Here is a 4,909-nt window from a genome sequence, read left to right as displayed (position 1 = left end):
GTCATGCAGCTGCTCTGACCACACCTCCTGTTTCTCCGTTGCCGACCCCATTTTGAAACCGTGCCCCCGCACCGCTCCATCTCCGACTTGGAAATGGAGTGTTGTTGACCCCCCTCCCCCCCCCCCTTCACCGATTCACCGGGGTGCCGCAGAAAATGCAGGCGGATGCGTATGCTCTTAGCAGTTTTTGCAGTTGGATTGCGATCCAACCTGAATCAGGCCCCATTACCTATCACAATGCACTGCGGGTAGTACAAAATGGGGTTAATACAGGAGAAAAACCCCCAGAGCTGTGCTCCTTAACTGTCCCTGGTGGCTAGTGGAGCGGCTGCCCAGTAATCAGTGTCCACGCCAGTGCGCACACGGCCCGCCCCCATCAGCGGCCTCGTGATCCCGGAGGGTGGTGTGTGTGTGACTGACCTTAGGAAGAAACCGGAGCCTCCGCTGCAGTGACCCAGCAACCGGGGCACGGGAGTATACTGCGCCACTGGGAGTGATGGAGCTGCAGTAAAGAAGTCTATTAGACCAAGCCTGCTGCAGCCCTTGTAGATTCTTATAAAAAAAGTTCTTCTTTTCTTGCCAAAATTAATAGCTAAGAATAGGCTGCCTGAGGCAGCCCCCTGTTAAGTGGCCTGCTACTGAAGGCACCAACTACAAACTGAGCTCCCTGTTCATGGAAGCGAGGTTATAGAGGAGGGGGCGCTGAGCATCTTGGGAACAGTCAAAAGCTTTGAGCCTGTTGGTGCCTCAGATCAAGATCCTACTCTACACCCCAATGTGAATCCTTGTGGAGTCCAGTGTACCCCACAGAAGAAATTAATGTGTCACACCCATTGGCAGTAACATTAGAATAGCTGCTGATGGGCACAATTGAGAAAGGAAGGGGGGGAAACATTTGAATCCAGCACATATATGTAATTTGAATATGTAATTTGTACCTTCCTACTTTAAAATGTAATGGATGAACCTCACCCTGTGAGAACTATCTTCATGATCAAGAGATCTCATATGCAAGATAAGTATGTGTTGGGATAGGGCTGTGGAGGGCGGCTGCTCGGGCACACCCCTGTCAAGTTAAGGAGATTCAACTGAGGCAGCACAAGGGAACTCTCATCTGGGGACAACAACTGCAGGGAGAACACATTTTCAGACGAATGTGGGAGGGCAGAAGGCTGCCTAATACTGAAGCACCCCCAAACAACAAACCAAATGCAACAACTAGTGCAAGCATTCCTGGGGGAAGGCCTGCAGCAGATGGATTTGCATATGGTGATGTCATCCAAGCAGTGGGCATAGTTGGCTGCAACCCTCGTCTGCATATGAAAAGAGAAAAGGGTCACGCAGGGCATGGCGGCCTTTGTGGGGTTGCGCTTGGATGACACCTAAATCGCTTTATACACCCCCACCCCCCATCAGTGTGGGCTCATGTTGGCCATGCCCCAGCCCCTGAAGCATTCAAGCTGATTTCTTGCAGCAGCTGGACCCAGTAACAGCTCCAGAGTTGCTCTACAAGACAAGTAAAAGGGTGTGAGCCCTGCAGCACCACCTGTAGTTTGCATACACACATATATAGGACAGCATCTCTTATATGCCCCAGGGTCAATAAAATAGTATCCTTATCTATGGTATCCATCCGCTCAGATAAGGTAACCGTCCATGCCGCTACAGCACTACACACCCAGGCCGACGCAATTGCCGGTCTGAGTAAGGTACCTGAATGTGTATAAATGGACTTCAGGGTAATCTCCTGTTTGCGGTCAGCAGACTCTTTGAGGGTAGCCGTATACTGGGACGGGAGGGCTACCTTCTTGGATAAGCGTGTTAATGCTTTGTCCACCCTAGGGGAGGATTCCCATCGTAACCTATCCATTGATGGGAAAGGATACGCCATAAGAATCCTTTTGGAAATCTGCAGTCTTTTATCTGGAGATTCCCAAGCTTTTTCACATAACTCGTTCAGCTCGTGTGACCCCCTCAAAGGTTACCTCAGGCTTTTTTCCCTTGTACATATGTACCCTCTTGTCAGGGACAGGGGGTTCCTCTCTGATGTGCAAAACATCTTTTATTGCCATAATCATATATCGAATGGATTTTGCCAATTTTGGCTGTAACTTTGCATCATCGTAATCGACACTGGAGTCAGAATCCATGTCGGTATCTGTGTCAACAATCTGGGATAGTGGGCGCTTATGAGACCCTGACAGTCCCTGCAACATAGGATCAGGCATGGGTTGAGACCCTGACTGTCCCAAAGCTTCAGCCTTGTCTAATCTTTTGTGCAATGAGTTTACACTAGCATTTAAAACATTCCACATATCCATCCAATCAGCTGTCGGTGGAGACAGCACATTCATTTGCTCCCGCTCCTCTCTAATATAGCCTTCTTCCTCAGACATGTCGACACACGTGTACCGACACACCACAAACACAGGGAATGCTTTTTCTGAAGACAGTTTCCCCACAAGGCCCTTTGGAGAGACAGAGAGGGAGTATGCCAGCACACACCCCAGCGCTATATAACCCAGGAATACACAGTAACTTAATGTTTGCCTAGTACTGCTGTATGTAATTTGCGCCGAATTATGTGCCCCCCCCCCCCCCTCTTTTCAACTCTCTTGTCTACTATGGTATAAGCAGGGGAGAGTCCGGGGAGCTTCCTCTCAGCGGTGCTGTGAAGAAAAAATGGCGCTGGTGAGTGCTGAGGGAGAAGCCCCGCACCCTCGGCGGCGGACTTCTGTCCCGCTTAAACTGTAAAATTGGTGGGGGCTCATACATATATACAGTGCCCAGCTGTATATGTGTTATAGTTTTGCCAAAAAAAGGTTTATATTGCTGCCCAGGTGCCCCCCCCCCCTGCGCCCTGCACCCTTACAGTGACTGGAGTGTGTGAGGTGTATGGGAGCAATGGCGCACAGCTGCAGTGCTGTGCGTTACTTCAGTGAAGATCATGAAGTCTTCTGCCACCTCTGAAGTCTTCTTTTCTTCTCATACTCACCCGGCTTCTATCTTCCGGCTCTGCAAGGGGGACGGAGGCGCGGCTCTGGGACGGACGGCGATGGTGAGATCCTGCGTACCAATCCCTCTGGAGCTAAAGGTGTCCATAAGCCTAAGAAGCAGGACCTTGCAACTCGGAGAGTAGGGCTGCTTCTCTCCCCTCAGTCCCTCAATGAGGGAGTCTGTTGCCAGCAGTGCTCCCTGAAAATTAAAAACCTAACAAAATACTTTCTGTCAGAAAGCTCAGGAGAGCTCCTGAAAAGCACCCAGTCTCCACTGGGCACAGTATCAAACTGAGGTCTGGAGGAGGGGCATAGAGGGAGGAGCCAGTGTACACCCAGAACTAAAGTCTTTCTTAAAGTACCCATGTCTCCTGCGGAGCCTGTCTATCCCCATGGTCCTTACGGAGTCCCCAGCATCCTCTAGGACGTTAGAGAAAATAGGATTTTAATACCTACCGGTAAATCCTTTTCTCTTAGTCCGTAGAGGATGCTGGGCACCCGTCCCAGTGCGTACTGTGTCTGCAGTTATTAAATGGCCCTTAACTCCAGAATATTTATGTGGAGACAACTTTCCTGACTCTACCATCTTCCTTGGATGTTTTCCCCCTGTGTGACTGCTCCCCAGCCTCGGAGGGTTGCATCCGTGGTCCCTAGGATCCAGTCCTGGATCCCGAACCATCGCCCCTCTAGGAGGTGAGAACTGTGCAGCCACCAATGGAGTGAGATTCTGGTCTTGGAAGACAGGATTATCCTCCGGTGCATGTGTAGGTGGGATCCGGACCTCTTGTCCAACAGGTCCCACTGGAACACTCTGGCATGGAACCTGCCAAACTGAATGGCCTCGTAGGCCGCAACCATCTTCCCCAGCAACAGAATGCATTGATGGATTAACACTCTTGCTGGTTTTAGAATTTGTTTGACCAGACTCTGGATCTCCATAGCCTTTCCACTGGAAGAAAGCCTCTTCTGTGTCCAGTATGACTCCCAAAAACAACAACCGCATCATTGGGACCAACTGCGATTTTGGCAAGTTTAGGAGCCAACCATGTTGTTGAAGAACTGTCAGGGAGAGTAGATGTTTTGCACCAACTGGTCCCTGGATCTCGCCTTTATCAGGAGATCATCCAAGTACTGGATAATTGTGACTCCTTGCTTGCGAAGGAGAACCATCATTTCCGCCATCACCCTGGTGAAAATCCTCGGAGCCGTGGACAGACCAAACGGCAACGTCTGAAATTGGTAATGACAATCCTGAATTGCAAACCTCAGGTAGCTTTATGCAGTGGCTAAACGGGAACATGTAATTAGGCATCCTTATGTCTACCAAAACCATGAAATCTCCTTCCTCCGGACTGGAGATCCCTACCCTGAGAGATTCCATCTTGAAATTGAATTTCTTTAGGTAGAAATTGAGGGATTTCAGATTTAAGATTGGTCTGACTGAGCCGTCCGGCATCGGGACCACGAAGAGGCTTGAATAAAAACCTTCTCCCTGCTGACTAAGGCCGATTTGAACAATCGGTGAGGGGGAACGTCTTGAAACCCCAGTTTGTACCCTTGTGACACTATTTGTAAAACCCACGAGTCCAGGTCTAAATTAATCCAGAACTGACTGAAGTGTTTTAGACGTGCCCCCACTGGTGCGGGCTCCTGCAAGAAAGCCCTAGCGTCATGCAGTGGATTTGGCAGAAGCAGAGGGCGATCTCTGCTCCTGCGATCTTGAAGAGGCTACAGACCTCTTCCCTCTTTTCCTTCCTCTACCTGCAAAGAAAGGGGAATCTTAACTTCTTGCATATCTATTGGGCCAAAATGACTGCGTTAGACAATGATGCGTCTTCATCCGTTGAGAGGGAACATAGGGCAAGAAGGTTGACTTACCTGCGGGAGCTGCCGAGATCAAATTAACTAGGCCG

The sequence above is a fragment of the Pseudophryne corroboree genome, chromosome 3 (genome assembly GCF_028390025.1).
Source record: "Pseudophryne corroboree isolate aPseCor3 chromosome 3, aPseCor3.hap2, whole genome shotgun sequence".
Lineage (NCBI taxonomy): Eukaryota > Metazoa > Chordata > Amphibia > Anura > Myobatrachidae > Pseudophryne > Pseudophryne corroboree.
This window is presented reverse-complemented; position numbering follows the sequence as displayed.